At 45.4% G+C, this 17,126-nt stretch overlaps 13 non-coding genes and 1 pseudogene across 13 annotated transcripts; all 14 read left to right on the top strand.

The window, feature by feature from the left end:
• Positions 1 to 519: 519 nt before the first annotated feature.
• On the top strand, positions 520 to 710 carry LOC141207218 (U2 spliceosomal RNA). Its single transcript, XR_012277639.1, has one exon. It is a non-coding gene; the product is annotated as a U2 spliceosomal RNA (small nuclear RNA).
• Positions 711 to 1,822: 1,112 nt separating this feature from the next.
• On the top strand, positions 1,823 to 2,013 carry LOC141207207 (U2 spliceosomal RNA). Its single transcript, XR_012277628.1, has one exon. It is a non-coding gene; the product is annotated as a U2 spliceosomal RNA (small nuclear RNA).
• A 1,115-nt stretch (positions 2,014 to 3,128) lies between these two features.
• LOC141207185 (U2 spliceosomal RNA) lies at positions 3,129 to 3,319 on the top strand. The gene has a single exon (XR_012277606.1). It is a non-coding gene; the product is annotated as a U2 spliceosomal RNA (small nuclear RNA).
• A 1,114-nt stretch (positions 3,320 to 4,433) lies between these two features.
• Positions 4,434 to 4,549, top strand: LOC141207370 (U2 spliceosomal RNA; annotated as a pseudogene).
• A 524-nt stretch (positions 4,550 to 5,073) lies between these two features.
• LOC141207249 (U2 spliceosomal RNA) lies at positions 5,074 to 5,258 on the top strand. The gene has a single exon (XR_012277666.1). It is a non-coding gene; the product is annotated as a U2 spliceosomal RNA (small nuclear RNA).
• Positions 5,259 to 6,373: 1,115 nt separating this feature from the next.
• Positions 6,374 to 6,564, top strand: LOC141207104 (U2 spliceosomal RNA). Its single transcript, XR_012277529.1, has one exon. It is a non-coding gene; the product is annotated as a U2 spliceosomal RNA (small nuclear RNA).
• A 1,115-nt stretch (positions 6,565 to 7,679) lies between these two features.
• LOC141207195 (U2 spliceosomal RNA) lies at positions 7,680 to 7,870 on the top strand. Its single transcript, XR_012277616.1, has one exon. It is a non-coding gene; the product is annotated as a U2 spliceosomal RNA (small nuclear RNA).
• Positions 7,871 to 8,982: 1,112 nt separating this feature from the next.
• LOC141207184 (U2 spliceosomal RNA) lies at positions 8,983 to 9,173 on the top strand. The gene has a single exon (XR_012277605.1). It is a non-coding gene; the product is annotated as a U2 spliceosomal RNA (small nuclear RNA).
• A 1,115-nt stretch (positions 9,174 to 10,288) lies between these two features.
• Positions 10,289 to 10,479, top strand: LOC141207172 (U2 spliceosomal RNA). Its single transcript, XR_012277594.1, has one exon. It is a non-coding gene; the product is annotated as a U2 spliceosomal RNA (small nuclear RNA).
• A 1,115-nt stretch (positions 10,480 to 11,594) lies between these two features.
• LOC141207161 (U2 spliceosomal RNA) lies at positions 11,595 to 11,785 on the top strand. Its single transcript, XR_012277583.1, has one exon. It is a non-coding gene; the product is annotated as a U2 spliceosomal RNA (small nuclear RNA).
• Positions 11,786 to 12,900: 1,115 nt separating this feature from the next.
• LOC141207149 (U2 spliceosomal RNA) lies at positions 12,901 to 13,091 on the top strand. The gene has a single exon (XR_012277572.1). It is a non-coding gene; the product is annotated as a U2 spliceosomal RNA (small nuclear RNA).
• A 1,115-nt stretch (positions 13,092 to 14,206) lies between these two features.
• LOC141207137 (U2 spliceosomal RNA) lies at positions 14,207 to 14,397 on the top strand. The gene has a single exon (XR_012277560.1). It is a non-coding gene; the product is annotated as a U2 spliceosomal RNA (small nuclear RNA).
• Positions 14,398 to 15,512: 1,115 nt separating this feature from the next.
• LOC141207125 (U2 spliceosomal RNA) lies at positions 15,513 to 15,703 on the top strand. Its single transcript, XR_012277549.1, has one exon. It is a non-coding gene; the product is annotated as a U2 spliceosomal RNA (small nuclear RNA).
• Positions 15,704 to 16,818: 1,115 nt separating this feature from the next.
• On the top strand, positions 16,819 to 17,009 carry LOC141207114 (U2 spliceosomal RNA). Its single transcript, XR_012277538.1, has one exon. It is a non-coding gene; the product is annotated as a U2 spliceosomal RNA (small nuclear RNA).
• The last annotated feature ends 117 nt before the right edge of the window (positions 17,010 to 17,126 follow it).

The following is a 17,126-nucleotide window of genomic DNA, read 5'->3' as shown; positions in this document are numbered from 1 at the left end:
AAACTGTTGCTTATGGCGGTCTCTGTGAGCTTCTCAGCGACATTCAGCCAGCCAGGTATCCTGCCTGCAGTAGATGGAATGTGGCAATGGAACGCTGGCTGCGCGTGTCATAATAGGCTCTGAGCCTTTATATACCTGTGCACAGCAGCAGCCACCTTCAGTCTGCTGCTGAACAGCCAGCAGCAGCAGCAGCAGGAGAGGTATGTAATCAGGAGCCCTCCTGCTAAGGGTAGACAGCTGCTCGTTCCACCCCACCCCCCGCCTTAATTGGTTCTCCTCCCTTCCAACGGTGTTGAGGCGGGTGGGAACAGCAGGGGGTGAAGGTGCTGTGTTTAAAGAGGTGGAGTTATGCAGATCTAAAACGCGTGGATTGCAGCAGCAGCAAGCCGAAAAGTGCAGGCATGTAAGGGATCTAGAGGTTGACAACATGTCTTCTTAACGGGAGTCCAGGAGCTCATCTCCACAAATGGACTTTTCAGGATCCTTGGGTGGCTCCGTAGTTTGAAACCAATTCTGGTTATCGCTTCTCGGCCTTTTGGCTAAGATCAAGTGTAGTATCTGTTCTTATCAGTTTAATATCTGATACGTCCCCTATCTGGGGACCATATATTAAATGGATTTTTAGAACAGGGAGATGGAAAAAGAGCTTGCTCTGTCCACTCCACGCATTGACCTGGTATTGCAGTATCTCCAGGACCGGTGCACCCCTTCTTTAATGCAGTTTCTAAAATCAGAAAGAATTGAATTCAATGTTTTTTGTTCATTTTGCTTGTTTGTCGGATTTTGGGATGGACTCTTTGGCTTTGCTTTTCTTCTCCTCATTGGATTTTTCATGTTCAAAGTTGCAGAAGCCAGATTACAAGCTCATTTTGGTTCAACTTCAGCAACTGTGCATTGCATTGCCATGTAATGTGATGCAATGCTATCTTTCTAGCTCTCCCTTTTTACTTCCTTTTGGATAAACAGACATATTAGGCAAGCATTTTGGAGCTTTCACCTAAATAACTACAGGTGGTGAGATAAGCTGCACAATATAATTGACCTTTCAGTATATTGTTGCACACACACCATCTATTTAGCAAATGCCCTTGTTATCAACAGCAGCCTTTTAAACTCACCTGAGCTAACAGGTATGTGCGCTGGTTACTCTGCTGCGCTTAAAATTTCTTTTTTGGTTTGCTACAATGCCTTTTCTGAAACGTTGTCTCCTTCTGCTGGAACACTGACTTCTTTCATTTAATGCCTGCAGACTATAAAAGAGAACCCAACCCAAAAAGTTTGGTTGATTAGTCTGTGGCATTCTGTTAAACTGTTGCTTATGGCGGTCTCTGTGAGCTTCTCAGCGACATTCAGCCAGCCAGGTATCCTGCCTGCAGTAGATGGAATGTGGCAATGGAACGCTGGCTGCGCGTGTCATAATAGGCTCTGAGCCTTTATATACCTGTGCACAGCAGCAGCCACCTTCAGTCTGCTGCTGGACAGCCAGCAGCAGCAGCAGGAGAGGTATGTAATCAGGAGCCCTCCTGCTAAGGGTAGACAGCTGCTCGTTCCACCCCACCCCCCGCCTTAATTGGTTCTCCTCCCTTCCAACGGTGTTGAGGCGGGTGGGAACAGCAGGGGGTGAAGGTGCTGTGTTTAAAGAGGTGGAGTTATGCAGATCTAAAACGCGTGGATTGCAGCAGCAGCAAGCCGAAAAGTGCAGGCATGTAAGGGATCTAGAGGTTGACAACATGTCTTCTTAACGGGAGTCCAGGAGCTCATCTCCACAAATGGACTTTTCAGGATCCTTGGGTGGCTCCGTAGTTTGAAACCAATTCTGGTTATCGCTTCTCGGCCTTTTGGCTAAGATCAAGTGTAGTATCTGTTCTTATCAGTTTAATATCTGATACGTCCCCTATCTGGGGACCATATATTAAATGGATTTTTAGAACAGGGAGATGGAAAAAGAGCTTGCTCTGTCCACTCCACGCATTGACCTGGTATTGCAGTATCTCCAGGACCGGTGCACCCCTTCTTTAATGCAGTTTCTAAAATCAGAAAGAATTGAATTCAATGTTTTTTGTTCATTTTGCTTGTTTGTCGGATTTTGGGATGGACTCTTTGGCTTTGCTTTTCTTCTCCTCATTGGATTTTTCATGTTCAAAGTTGCAGAAGCCAGATTACAAGCTCATTTTGGTTCAACTTCAGCAACTGTGCATTGCATTGCCATGTAATGTGATGCAATGCTATCTTTCTAGCTCTCCCTTTTTACTTCCTTTTGGATAAACAGATTTATTAGGCAAGCATTTTGGAGCTTTCACCTAAATAACTACAGGTGGTGAGATAAGCTGCACAATATAATTGACCTTTCAGTATATTGTTGCACACACACCATCTATTTAGCAAATGCCCTTGTTATCAACAGCAGCCTTTTAAACTCACCTGAGCTAACAGGTATGTGCGCTGGTTACTCTGCTGCGCTTAAAATTTCTTTTTTGGTTTGCTACAATGCCTTTTCTGAAACGTTGTCTCCTTCTGCTGGAACACTGACTTCTTTCATTTAATGCCTGCAGACTATAAAAGAGAACCCAACCCAAAAAGTTTGGTTGATTAGTCTGTGGCATTCTGTTAAAATGTTGCTTATGGCGGTCTCTGTGAGCTTCTCAGCGACATTCAGCCAGCCAGGTATCCTGCCTGCAGTAGATGGAATGTGGCAATGGAACGCTGGCTGCGCGTGTCATAATAGGCTCTGAGCCTTTATATACCTGTGCACAGCAGCAGCCACCTTCAGTCTGCTGCTGGACAGCCAGCAGCAGCAGCAGCAGGAGAGGTATGTAATCAGGAGCCCTCCTGCTAAGGGTAGACAGCTGCTCGTTCCACCCCACCCCCCGCCTTAATTTCTTCTCCTCCCTTCCAACGGTGTTGAGGCGGGTGGGAACAGCAGGGGGTGAAGGTGCTGTGTTTAAAGAGGTGTAGTTATGCAGATCTAAAACGCGTGGATTGCAGCAGCAGCAAGCCGAAAAGTGCAGGCATGTAAGGGATCTAGAGGTTGACAACATGTCTTCTTAACGGGAGTCCAGGAGCTCATCTCCACAAATGGACTTTTCAGGATCCTTGGGTGGCTCCGTAGTTTGAAACCAATTCTGGTTATCGCTTCTCGGCCTTTTGGCTAAGATCAAGTGTAGTATCTGTTCTTATCAGTTTAATATCTGATACGTCCCCTATCTGGGGACCATATATTAAATGGATTTTTAGAACAGGGAGATGGAAAAAGAGCTTGCTCTGTCCACTCCACGCATTGACCTGGTATTGCAGTATCTCCAGAACCGGTGCACCCCTTCTTTAATGCAGTTTCTAAAATCAGAAAGAATTGAATTCAATGTTTTTTGTTCATTTTGCTTGTTTGTCGGATTTTGGGATGGACTCTTTGGCTTTGCTTTTCTTCTCCTCATTGGATTTTTCATGTTCAAAGTTGCAGAAGCCAGATTACAAGCTCATTTTGGTTCAACTTCAGCAACTGTGCATTGCATTGCCATGTAATGTGATGCAATGCTATCTTTCTAGCTCTCCCTTTTTACTTCCTTTTGGATAAACAGACATATTAGGCAAGCATTTTGGAGCTTTCACCTAAATAACTACAGGTGGTGAGATAAGCTGCACAATATAATTGACCTTTCAGTATATTGTTGCACACACACCATCTATTTAGCAAATGCCCTTGTTATCAACAGCAGCCTTTTAAACTCACCTGAGCTAACAGGTATGTGCGCTGGTTACTCTGCTGCGCTTAAAATTTCTTTTTTGGTTTGCTACAATGCCTTTTCTGAAACGTTGTCTCCTTCTGCTGGAACACTGACTTCTTTCATTTAATGCCTGCAGACTATAAAAGAGAACCCAACCCAAAAAGTTTGGTTGATTAGTCTGTGGCATTCTGTTAAACTGTTGCTTATGGCGGTCTCTGTGAGCTTCTCAGCGACATTCAGCCAGCCAGGTATCCTGCCTGCAGTAGATGGAATGTGGCAATGGAACGCTGGCTGCGCGTGTCATAATAGGCTCTGAGCCTTTATATACCTGTGCACAGCAGCAGCCACCTTCAGTCTGCTGCTGGACAGCCAGCAGCAGCAGCAGCAGGAGAGGTATGTAATCAGGAGCCCTCCTGCTAAGGGTAGACAGCTGCTCGTTCCACCCCACCCCCGCCTTAATTGGTTCTCCTCCCTTCCAACGGTGTTGAGGCGGGTGGGAACAGCAGGGGGTGAAGGTGCTGTGTTTAAAGAGGTGGAGTTATGCAGATCTAAAACGCGTGGATTGCAGCAGCAGCAAGCCGAAAAGTGCAGGCATGTAAGGGATCTAGAGGTTGACAACATGTCTTCTTAACGGGAGTCCAGGAGCTCATCTCCACAAATGGACTTTTCAGGATCCTTGGGTGGCTCCGTAGTTTGAAACCAATTCTGGTTATCGCTTCTCGGCCTTTTGGCTAAGATCAAGTGTAGTATCTTTTGAAAAGGCAGTTTTGTCCTTGGGCTGCCCTAGTAAATTGATGCATATTACACACTGGTTTGTTGCACTTGTTAGTACGCCAGGTGGCTCATAGAGTTATCTGATGGAAAACATGGCCCTCCAGGATCGAAGTCACTAGGCTGGGTAAGTGTGAGGGCTTTGGAGCAATGTGCCCCAGGAGTAGGCGCCCTGGTGGGAGTCCAAGCTTACTGGGACTCTGAACCCCAGAAAGACTTGGCTTCGTAGCACGCCGCACCTTTGCCAATCATACTTTCTGAGCAACCCCCCCTATTCCTGGCCTCCGGGCTAGGAAGGGGAATTTTTATAAACCCGGTCGGAGGTCCGGTCAGCTTTGGGCTGAGAAACCAACACAGGCTCCAGCTCCACTAGGGTGGCAGCCTAGATGGAAGCTGGGAGCACGAAAACGGCTCTTCTCCGGCTTCGGCTAGGGAGAGCATCGGAGATCCCTGACCCTCGCTGTGGCCTTCTGGCTCGGAGGGATGGGGATGGTTTATTGGGGACCCTCTCCTCCGGGAAGGGTCCACATGAATCCTCGCCTCGTGCGCTGTTTTGGTGTGACTTCGGTCACATTTTTCAGTGCCTTGGATGCAGCTTCAATCAAAAAAAAATCTGTTCTTATCAGTTTAATATCTGATACGTCCCCTATCTGGGGACCATATATTAAATGGATTTTTAGAACAGGGAGATGGAAAAAGAGCTTGCTCTGTCCACTCCACGCATTGACCTGGTATTGCAGTATCTCCAGGACCGGTGCACCCCTTCTTTAATGCAGTTTCTAAAATCAGAAAGAATTGAATTCAATGTTTTTTGTTCATTTTGCTTGTTTGTCGGATTTTGGGATGGACTCTTTGGCTTTGCTTTTCTTCTCCTCATTGGATTTTTCATGTTCAAAGTTGCAGAAGCCAGATTACAAGCTCATTTTGGTTCAACTTCAGCAACTGTGCATTGCATTGCCATGTAATGTGATGCAATGCTATCTTTCTAGCTCTCCCTTTTTACTTCCTTTTGGATAAACAGACATATTAGGCAAGCATTTTGGAGCTTTCACCTAAATAACTACAGGTGGTGAGATAAGCTGCACAATATAATTGACCTTTCAGTATATTGTTGCACACACACCATCTATTTAGCAAATGCCCTTGTTATCAACAGCAGCCTTTTAAACTCACCTGAGCTAACAGGTATGTGCGCTGGTTACTCTGCTGCGCTTAAAATTTCTTTTTTGGTTTGCTACAATGCCTTTTCTGAAACGTTGTCTCCTTCTGCTGGAACACTGACTTCTTTCATTTAATGCCTGCAGACTATAAAAGAGAACCCAACCCAAAAAGTTTGGTTGATTAGTCTGTGGCATTCTGTTAAACTGTTGCTTATGGCGGTCTCTGTGAGCTTCTCAGCGACATTCAGCCAGCCAGGTATCCTGCCTGCAGTAGATGGAATGTGGCAATGGAACGCTGGCTGCGCGTGTCATAATAGGCTCTGAGCCTTTATATACCTGTGCACATTAGCAGCCACCTTCAGTCTGCTGCTGGACAGCCAGCAGCAGCAGCAGCAGGAGAGGTATGTAATCAGGAGCCCTCCTGCTAAGGGTAGACAGCTGCTCGTTCCACCCCACCCCCCGCCTTAATTGGTTCTCCTCCCTTCCAACGGTGTTGAGGCGGGTGGGAACAGCAGGGGGTGAAGGTGCTGTGTTTAAAGAGGTGGTGTTATGCAGATCTAAAACGCGTGGATTGCAGCAGCAGCAAGCCGAAAAGTGCAGGCATGTAAGGGATCTAGAGGTTGACAACATGTCTTCTTAACGGGAGTCCAGGAGCTCATCTCCACAAATGGACTTTTCAGGATCCTTGGGTGGCTCCGTAGTTTGAAACCAATTCTGGTTATCGCTTCTCGGCCTTTTGGCTAAGATCAAGTGTAGTATCTGTTCTTATCAGTTTAATATCTGATACGTCCCCTATCTGGGGACCATTTATTAAATGGATTTTTAGAACAGGGAGATGGAAAAAGAGCTTGCTCTGTCCACTCCACGCATTGACCTGGTATTGCAGTATCTCCAGGACCGGTGCACCCCTTCTTTAATGCAGTTTCTAAAATCAGAAAGAATTGAATTCAATGTTTTTTGTTCATTTTGCTTGTTTGTCGGATTTTGGGATGGACTCTTTGGCTTTGCTTTTCTTCTCCTCATTGGATTTTTCATGTTCAAAGTTGCAGAAGCCAGATTACAAGCTCATTTTGGTTCAACTTCAGCAACTGTGCATTGCATTGCCATGTAATGTGATGCAATGCTATCTTTCTAGCTCTCCCTTTTTACTTCCTTTTGGATAAACAGACATATTAGGCAAGCATTTTGGAGCTTTCACCTAAATAACTACAGGTGGTGAGATAAGCTGCACAATATAATTGACCTTTCAGTATATTGTTGCACACACACCATCTATTTAGCAAATGCCCTTGTTATCAACAGCAGCCTTTTAAACTCACCTGAGCTAACAGGTATGTGCGCTGGTTACTCTGCTGCGCTTAAAATTTCTTTTTTGGTTTGCTACAATGCCTTTTCTGAAACGTTGTCTCCTTCTGCTGGAACACTGACTTCTTTCATTTAATGCCTGCAGACTATAAAAGAGAACCCAACCCAAAAAGTTTGCTTGATTAGTCTGTGGCATTCTGTTAAACTGTTGCTTATGGCGGTCTCTGTGAGCTTCTCAGCGACATTCAGCCAGCCAGGTATCCTGCCTGCAGTAGATGGAATGTGGCAATGGAACGCTGGCTGCGCGTGTCATAATAGGCTCTGAGCCTTTATATACCTGTGCACAGCAGCAGCCACCTTCAGTCTGCTGCTGGACAGCCAGCAGCAGCAGCAGCAGGAGAGGTATGTAATCAGGAGCCCTCCTGCTAAGGGTAGACAGCTGCTCGTTCCACCCCACCCCCCGCCTTAATTGGTTCTCCTCCCTTCCAACGGTGTTGAGGCGGGTGGGAACAGCAGGGGGTGAAGGTGCTGTGTTTAAAGAGGTGGAGTTATGCAGATCTAAAACGCGTGGATTGCAGCAGCAGCAAGCCGAAAAGTGCAGGCATGTAAGGGATCTAGAGGTTGACAACATGTCTTCTTAACGGGAGTCCAGGAGCTCATCTCCACAAATGGACTTTTCAGGATCCTTGGGTGGCTCCGTAGTTTGAAACCAATTCTGGTTATCGCTTCTCGGCCTTTTGGCTAAGATCAAGTGTAGTATCTGTTCTTATCAGTTTAATATCTGATACGTCCCCTATCTGGGGACCATATATTAAATGGATTTTTAGAACAGGGAGATGGAAAAAGAGCTTGCTCTGTCCACTCCACGCATTGACCTGGTATTGCAGTATCTCCAGGACCGGTGCACCCCTTCTTTAATGCAGTTTCTAAAATCAGAAAGAATTGAATTCAATGTTTTTTGTTCATTTTGCTTGTTTGTCGGATTTTGGGATGGACTCTTTGGCTTTGCTTTTCTTCTCCTCATTGGATTTTTCATGTTCAAAGTTGCAGAAGCCAGATTACAAGCTCATTTTGGTTCAACTTCAGCAACTGTGCATTGCATTGCCATGTAATGTGATGCAATGCTATCTTTCTAGCTCTCCCTTTTTACTTCCTTTTGGATAAACAGACATATTAGGCAAGCATTTTGGAGCTTTCACCTAAATAACTACAGGTGGTGAGATAAGCTGCACAATATAATTGACCTTTCAGTATATTGTTGCACACACACCATCTATTTAGCAAATGCCCTTGTTATCAACAGCAGCCTTTTAAACTCACCTGAGCTAACAGGTATGTGCGCTGGTTACTCTGCTGCGCTTAAAATTTCTTTTTTGGTTTGCTACAATGCCTTTTCTGAAACGTTGTCTCCTTCTGCTGGAACACTGACTTCTTTCATTTAATGCCTGCAGACTATAAAAGAGAACCCAACCCAAAAAGTTTGGTTGATTAGTCTGTGGCATTCTGTTAAACTGTTGCTTATGGCGGTCTCTGTGAGCTTCTCAGCGACATTCAGCCAGCCAGGTATCCTGCCTGCAGTAGATGGAATGTGGCAATGGAACGCTGGCTGCGCGTGTCATAATAGGCTCTGAGCCTTTATATACCTGTGCACAGCAGCAGCCACCTTCAGTCTGCTGCTGGACAGCCAGCAGCAGCAGCAGGAGAGCTATGTAATCAGGAGCCCTCCTGCTAAGGGTAGACAGCTGCTCGTTCCACCCCACCCCCCGCCTTAATTGGTTCTCCTCCCTTCCAACGGTGTTGAGGCGGGTGGGAACAGCAGGGGGTGAAGGTGCTGTGTTTAAAGAGGTGGAGTTATGCAGATCTAAAACGCGTGGATTGCAGCAGCAGCAAGCCGAAAAGTGCAGGCATGTAAGGGATCTAGAGGTTGACAACATGTCTTCTTAACGGGAGTCCAGGAGCTCATCTCCACAAATGGACTTTTCAGGATCCTTGGGTGGCTCCGTAGTTTGAAACCAATTCTGGTTATCGCTTCTCGGCCTTTTGGCTAAGATCAAGTGTAGTATCTGTTCTTATCAGTTTAATATCTGATACGTCCCCTATCTGGGGACCATATATTAAATGGATTTTTAGAACAGGGAGATGGAAAAAGAGCTTGCTCTGTCCACTCCACGCATTGACCTGGTATTGCAGTATCTCCAGGACCGGTGCACCCCTTCTTTAATGCAGTTTCTAAAATCAGAAAGAATTGAATTCAATGTTTTTTGTTCATTTTGCTTGTTTGTCGGATTTTGGGATGGACTCTTTGGCTTTGCTTTTCTTCTCCTCATTGGATTTTTCATGTTCAAAGTTGCAGAAGCCAGATTACAAGCTCATTTTGGTTCAACTTCAGCAACTGTGCATTGCATTGCCATGTAATGTGATGCAATGCTATCTTTCTAGCTCTCCCTTTTTACTTCCTTTTGGATAAACAGACATATTAGGCAAGCATTTTGGAGCTTTCACCTAAATAACTACAGGTGGTGAGATAAGCTGCACAATATAATTGACCTTTCAGTATATTGTTGCACACACACCATCTATTTAGCAAATGCCCTTGTTATCAACAGCAGCCTTTTAAACTCACCTGAGCTAACAGGTATGTGCGCTGGTTACTCTGCTGCGCTTAAAATTTCTTTTTTGGTTTGCTACAATGCCTTTTCTGAAACGTTGTCTCCTTCTGCTGGAACACTGACTTCTTTCATTTAATGCCTGCAGACTATAAAAGAGAACCCAACCCAAAAAGTTTGGTTGATTAGTCTGTGGCATTCTGTTAAACTGTTGCTTATGGCGGTCTCTGTGAGCTTCTCAGCGACATTCAGCCAGCCAGGTATCCTGCCTGCAGTAGATGGAATGTGGCAATGGAACGCTGGCTGCGCGTGTCATAATAGGCTCTGAGCCTTTATATACCTGTGCACAGCAGCAGCCACCTTCAGTCTGCTGCTGGACAGCCAGCAGCAGCAGCAGCAGGAGAGGTATGTAATCAGGAGCCCTCCTGCTAAGGGTAGACAGCTGCTCGTTCCACCCCACCCCCCGCCTTAATTGGTTCTCCTCCCTTCCAACGGTGTTGAGGCGGGTGGGAACAGCAGGGGGTGAAGGTGCTGTGTTTAAAGAGGTGGAGTTATGCAGATCTAAAACGCGTGGATTGCAGCAGCAGCAAGCCGAAAAGTGCAGGCATGTAAGGGATCTAGAGGTTGACAACATGTCTTCTTAACGGGAGTCCAGGAGCTCATCTCCACAAATGGACTTTTCAGGATCCTTGGGTGGCTCCGTAGTTTGAAACCAATTCTGGTTATCGCTTCTCGGCCTTTTGGCTAAGATCAAGTGTAGTATCTGTTCTTATCAGTTTAATATCTGATACGTCCCCTATCTGGGGACCATATATTAAATGGATTTTTAGAACAGGGAGATGGAAAAAGAGCTTGCTCTGTCCACTCCACGCATTGACCTGGTATTGCAGTATCTCCAGGACCGGTGCACCCCTTCTTTAATGCAGTTTCTAAAATCAGAAAGAATTGAATTCAATGTTTTTTGTTCATTTTGCTTGTTTGTCAGATTTTGGGATGGACTCTTTGGCTTTGCTTTTCTTCTCCTCATTGGATTTTTCATGTTCAAAGTTGCAGAAGCCAGATTACAAGCTCATTTTGGTTCAACTTCAGCAACTGTGCATTGCATTGCCATGTAATGTGATGCAATGCTATCTTTCTAGCTCTCCCTTTTTACTTCCTTTTGGATAAACAGACATATTAGGCAAGCATTTTGGAGCTTTCACCTAAATAACTACAGGTGGTGAGATAAGCTGCACAATATAATTGACCTTTCAGTATATTGTTGCACACACACCATCTATTTAGCAAATGCCCTTGTTATCAACAGCAGCCTTTTAAACTCACCTGAGCTAACAGGTATGTGCGCTGGTTACTCTGCTGCGCTTAAAATTTCTTTTTTGGTTTGCTACAATGCCTTTTCTGAAACGTTGTCTCCTTCTGCTGGAACACTGACTTCTTTCATTTAATGCCTGCAGACTATAAAAGAGAACCCAACCCAAAAAGTTTGGTTGATTAGTCTGTGGCATTCTGTTAAACTGTTGCTTATGGCGGTCTCTGTGAGCTTCTCAGCGACATTCAGCCAGCCAGGTATCCTGCCTGCAGTAGATGGAATGTGGCAATGGAACGCTGGCTGCGCGTGTCATAATAGGCTCTGAGCCTTTATATACCTGTGCACAGCAGCAGCCACCTTCAGTCTGCTGCTGGACAGCCAGCAGCAGCAGCAGCAGGAGAGGTATGTAATCAGGAGCCCTCCTGCTAAGGGTAGACAGCTGCTCGTTCCACCCCACCCCCCGCCTTAATTGGTTCTCCTCCCTTCCAACGGTGTTGAGGCGGGTGGGAACAGCAGGGGGTGAAGGTGCTGTGTTTAAAGAGGTGGAGTTATGCAGATCTAAAACGCGTGGATTGCAGCAGCAGCAAGCCGAAAAGTGCAGGCATGTAAGGGATCTAGAGGTTGACAACATGTCTTCTTAACGGGAGTCCAGGAGCTCATCTCCACAAATGGACTTTTCAGGATCCTTGGGTGGCTCCGTAGTTTGAAACCAATTCTGGTTATCGCTTCTCGGCCTTTTGGCTAAGATCAAGTGTAGTATCTGTTCTTATCAGTTTAATATCTGATACGTCCCCTATCTGGGGACCATATATTAAATGGATTTTTAGAACAGGGAGATGGAAAAAGAGCTTGCTCTGTCCACTCCACGCATTGACCTGGTATTGCAGTATCTCCAGGACCGGTGCACCCCTTCTTTAATGCAGTTTCTAAAATCAGAAAGAATTGAATTCAATGTTTTTTGTTCATTTTGCTTGTGTGTCGGATTTTGGGATGGACTCTTTAGCTTTGCTTTTCTTCTCCTCATTGGATTTTTCATGTTCAAAGTTGCAGAAGCCAGATTACAAGCTCATTTTGGTTCAACTTCAGCAACTGTGCATTGCATTGCCATGTAATGTGATGCAATGCTATCTTTCTAGCTCTCCCTTTTTACTTCCTTTTGGATAAACAGACATATTAGGCAAGCATTTTGGAGCTTTCACCTAAATAACTACAGGTGGTGAGATAAGCTGCACAATATAATTGACCTTTCAGTATATTGTTGCACACACACCATCTATTTAGCAAATGCCCTTGTTATCAACAGCAGCCTTTTAAACTCACCTGAGCTAACAGGTATGTGCGCTGGTTACTCTGCTGCGCTTAAAATTTCTTTTTTGGTTTGCTACAATGCCTTTTCTGAAACGTTGTCTCCTTCTGCTGGAACACTGACTTCTTTCATTTAATGCCTGCAGACTATAAAAGAGAACCCAACCCAAAAAGTTTGGTTGATTAGTCTGTGGCATTCTGTTAAACTGTTGCTTATGGCGGTCTCTGTGAGCTTCTCAGCGACATTCAGCCAGCCAGGTATCCTGCCTGCAGTAGATGGAATGTGGCAATGGAACGCTGGCTGCGCGTGTCATAATAGGCTCTGAGCCTTTATATACCTGTGCACAGCAGCAGCCACCTTCAGTCTGCTGCTGGACAGCCAGCAGCAGCAGCAGCAGGAGAGGTATGTAATCAGGAGCCCTCCTGCTAAGGGTAGACAGCTGCTCGTTCCACCCCACCCCCCGCCTTAATTGGTTCTCCTCCCTTCCAACGGTGTTGAGGCGGGTGGGAACAGCAGGGGGTGAAGGTGCTGTGTTTAAAGAGGTGGAGTTATGCAGATCTAAAACGCGTGGATTGCAGCAGCAGCAAGCCGAAAAGTGCAGGCATGTAAGGGATCTAGAGGTTGACAACATGTCTTCTTAACGGGAGTCCAGGAGCTCATCTCCACAAATGGACTTTTCAGGATCCTTGGGTGGCTCCGTAGTTTGAAACCAATTCTGGTTATCGCTTCTCGGCCTTTTGGCTAAGATCAAGTGTAGTATCTGTTCTTATCAGTTTAATATCTGATACGTCCCCTATCTGGGGACCATATATTAAATGGATTTTTAGAACAGGGAGATGGAAAAAGAGCTTGCTCTGTCCACTCCACGCATTGACCTGGTATTGCAGTATCTCCAGGACCGGTGCACCCCTTCTTTAATGCAGTTTCTAAAATCAGAAAGAATTGAATTCAATGTTTTTTGTTCATTTTGCTTGTTTGTCAGATTTTGGGATGGACTCTTTGGCTTTGCTTTTCTTCTCCTCATTGGATTTTTCATGTTCAAAGTTGCAGAAGCCAGATTACAAGCTCATTTTGGTTCAACTTCAGCAACTGTGCATTGCATTGCCATGTAATGTGATGCAATGCTATCTTTCTAGCTCTCCCTTTTTACTTCCTTTTGGATAAACAGACATATTAGGCAAGCATTTTGGAGCTTTCACCTAAATAACTACAGGTGGTGAGATAAGCTGCACAATATAATTGACCTTTCAGTATATTGTTGCACACACACCATCTATTTAGCAAATGCCCTTGTTATCAACAGCAGCCTTTTAAACTCACCTGAGCTAACAGGTATGTGCGCTGGTTACTCTGCTGCGCTTAAAATTTCTTTTTTGGTTTGCTACAATGCCTTTTCTGAAACGTTGTCTCCTTCTGCTGGAACACTGACTTCTTTCATTTAATGCCTGCAGACTATAAAAGAGAACCCAACCCAAAAAGTTTGGTTGATTAGTCTGTGGCATTCTGTTAAACTGTTGCTTATGGCGGTCTCTGTGAGCTTCTCAGCGACATTCAGCCAGCCAGGTATCCTGCCTGCAGTAGATGGAATGTGGCAATGGAACGCTGGCTGCGCGTGTCATAATAGGCTCTGAGCCTTTATATACCTGTGCACAGCAGCAGCCACCTTCAGTCTGCTGCTGGACAGCCAGCAGCAGCAGCAGCAGGAGAGGTATGTAATCAGGAGCCCTCCTGCTAAGGGTAGACAGCTGCTCGTTCCACCCCACCCCCCGCCTTAATTGGTTCTCCTCCCTTCCAACGGTGTTGAGGCGGGTGGGAACAGCAGGGGGTGAAGGTGCTGTGTTTAAAGAGGTGGAGTTATGCAGATCTAAAACGCGTGGATTGCAGCAGCAGCAAGCCGAAAAGTGCAGGCATGTAAGGGATCTAGAGGTTGACAACATGTCTTCTTAACGGGAGTCCAGGAGCTCATCTCCACAAATGGACTTTTCAGGATCCTTGGGTGGCTCCGTAGTTTGAAACCAATTCTGGTTATCGCTTCTCGGCCTTTTGGCTAAGATCAAGTGTAGTATCTGTTCTTATCAGTTTAATATCTGATACGTCCCCTATCTGGGGACCATATATTAAATGGATTTTTAGAACAGGGAGATGGAAAAAGAGCTTGCTCTGTCCACTCCACGCATTGACCTGGTATTGCAGTATCTCCAGGACCGGTGCACCCCTTCTTTAATGCAGTTTCTAAAATCAGAAAGAATTGAATTCAATGTTTTTTGTTCATTTTGCTTGTGTGTCGGATTTTGGGATGGACTCTTTAGCTTTGCTTTTCTTCTCCTCATTGGATTTTTCATGTTCAAAGTTGCAGAAGCCAGATTACAAGCTCATTTTGGTTCAACTTCAGCAACTGTGCATTGCATTGCCATGTAATGTGATGCAATGCTATCTTTCTAGCTCTCCCTTTTTACTTCCTTTTGGATAAACAGACATATTAGGCAAGCATTTTGGAGCTTTCACCTAAATAACTACAGGTGGTGAGATAAGCTGCACAATATAATTGACCTTTCAGTATATTGTTGCACACACACCATCTATTTAGCAAATGCCCTTGTTATCAACAGCAGCCTTTTAAACTCACCTGAGCTAACAGGTATGTGCGCTGGTTACTCTGCTGCGCTTAAAATTTCTTTTTTGGTTTGCTACAATGCCTTTTCTGAAACGTTGTCTCCTTCTGCTGGAACACTGACTTCTTTCATTTAATGCCTGCAGACTATAAAAGAGAACCCAACCCAAAAAGTTTGGTTGATTAGTCTGTGGCATTCTGTTAAACTGTTGCTTATGGCGGTCTCTGTGAGCTTCTCAGCGACATTCAGCCAGCCAGGTATCCTGCCTGCAGTAGATGGAATGTGGCAATGGAACGCTGGCTGCGCGTGTCATAATAGGCTCTGAGCCTTTATATACCTGTGCACAGCAGCAGCCACCTTCAGTCTGCTGCTGGACAGCCAGCAGCAGCAGCAGCAGGAGAGGTATGTAATCAGGAGCCCTCCTGCTAAGGGTAGACAGCTGCTCGTTCCACCCCACCCCCCGCCTTAATTGGTTCTCCTCCCTTCCAACGGTGTTGAGGCGGGTGGGAACAGCAGGGGGTGAAGGTGCTGTGTTTAAAGAGGTGGAGTTATGCAGATCTAAAACGCGTGGATTGCAGCAGCAGCAAGCCGAAAAGTGCAGGCATGTAAGGGATCTAGAGGTTGACAACATGTCTTCTTAACGGGAGTCCAGGAGCTCATCTCCACAAATGGACTTTTCAGGATCCTTGGGTGGCTCCGTAGTTTGAAACCAATTCTGGTTATCGCTTCTCGGCCTTTTGGCTAAGATCAAGTGTAGTATCTGTTCTTATCAGTTTAATATCTGATACGTCCCCTATCTGGGGACCATATATTAAATGGATTTTTAGAACAGGGAGATGGAAAAAGAGCTTGCTCTGTCCACTCCACGCATTGACCTGGTATTGCAGTATCTCCAGGACCGGTGCACCCCTTCTTTAATGCAGTTTCTAAAATCAGAAAGAATTGAATTCAATGTTTTTTGTTCATTTTGCTTGTTTGTCAGATTTTGGGATGGACTCTTTGGCTTTGCTTTTCTTCTCCTCATTGGATTTTTCATGTTCAAAGTTGCAGAAGCCAGATTACAAGCTCATTTTGGTTCAACTTCAGCAACTGTGCATTGCATTGCCATGTAATGTGATGCAATGCTATCTTTCTAGCTCTCCCTTTTTACTTCCTTTTGGATAAACAGACATATTAGGCAAGCATTTTGGAGCTTTCACCTAAATAACTACAGGTGGTGAGATAAGCTGCACAATATAATTGACCTTTCAGTATATTGTTGCACACACACCATCTATTTAGCAAATGCCCTTGTTATCAACAGCAGCCTTTTAAACTCACCTGAGCTAACAGGTATGTGCGCTGGTTACTCTGCTGCGCTTAAAATTTCTTTTTTGGTTTGCTACAATGCCTTTTCTGAAACGTTGTCTCCTTCTGCTGGAACACTGACTTCTTTCATTTAATGCCTGCAGACTATAAAAGAGAACCCAACCCAAAAAGTTTGGTTGATTAGTCTGTGGCATTCTGTTAAACTGTTGCTTATGGCGGTCTCTGTGAGCTTCTCAGCGACATTCAGCCAGCCAGGTATCCTGCCTGCAGTAGATGGAATGTGGCAATGGAACGCTGGCTGCGCGTGTCATAATAGGCTCTGAGCCTTTATATACCTGTGCACAGCAGCAGCCACCTTCAGTCTGCTGCTGGACAGCCAGCAGCAGCAGCAGCAGGAGAGGTATGTAATCAGGAGCCCTCCTGCTAAGGGTAGACAGCTGCTCGTTCCACCCCACCCCCCGCCTTAATTGGTTCTCCTCCCTTCCAACGGTGTTGAGGCGGGTGGGAACAGCAGGGGGTGAAGGTGCTGTGTTTAAAGAGGTGGAGTTATGCAGATCTAAAACGCGTGGATTGCAGCAGCAGCAAGCCGAAAAGTGCAGGCATGTAAGGGATCTAGAGGTTGACAACATGTCTTCTTAACGGGAGTCCAGGAGCTCATCTCCACAAATGGACTTTTCAGGATCCTTGGGTGGCTCCGTAGTTTGAAACCAATTCTGGTTATCGCTTCTCGGCCTTTTGGCTAAGATCAAGTGTAGTATCTGTTCTTATCAGTTTAATATCTGATACGTCCCCTATCTGGGGACCATATATTAAATGGATTTTTAGAACAGGGAGATGGAAAAAGAGCTTGCTCTGTCCACTCCACGCATTGACCTGGTATTGCAGTATCTCCAGGACCGGTGCACCCCTTCTTTAATGCAGTTTCTAAAATCAGAAAGAATTGAATTCAATGTTTTTTGTTCATTTTGCTTGTGTGTCGGATTTTGGGATGGACTCTTTAGCTTTGCTTTTCTTCTCCTCATTGGAT

The sequence above is a fragment of the Phyllobates terribilis genome, unplaced genomic scaffold (assembly GCF_046119375.1).
Source record: "Phyllobates terribilis strain yellow unplaced genomic scaffold, ASM4611937v1 Scaffold_160__1_contigs__length_4322635, whole genome shotgun sequence".
Classification (NCBI taxonomy): Eukaryota; Metazoa; Chordata; class Amphibia; order Anura; family Dendrobatidae; genus Phyllobates; species Phyllobates terribilis.
This window is presented reverse-complemented; position numbering and strand designations above follow the sequence as displayed.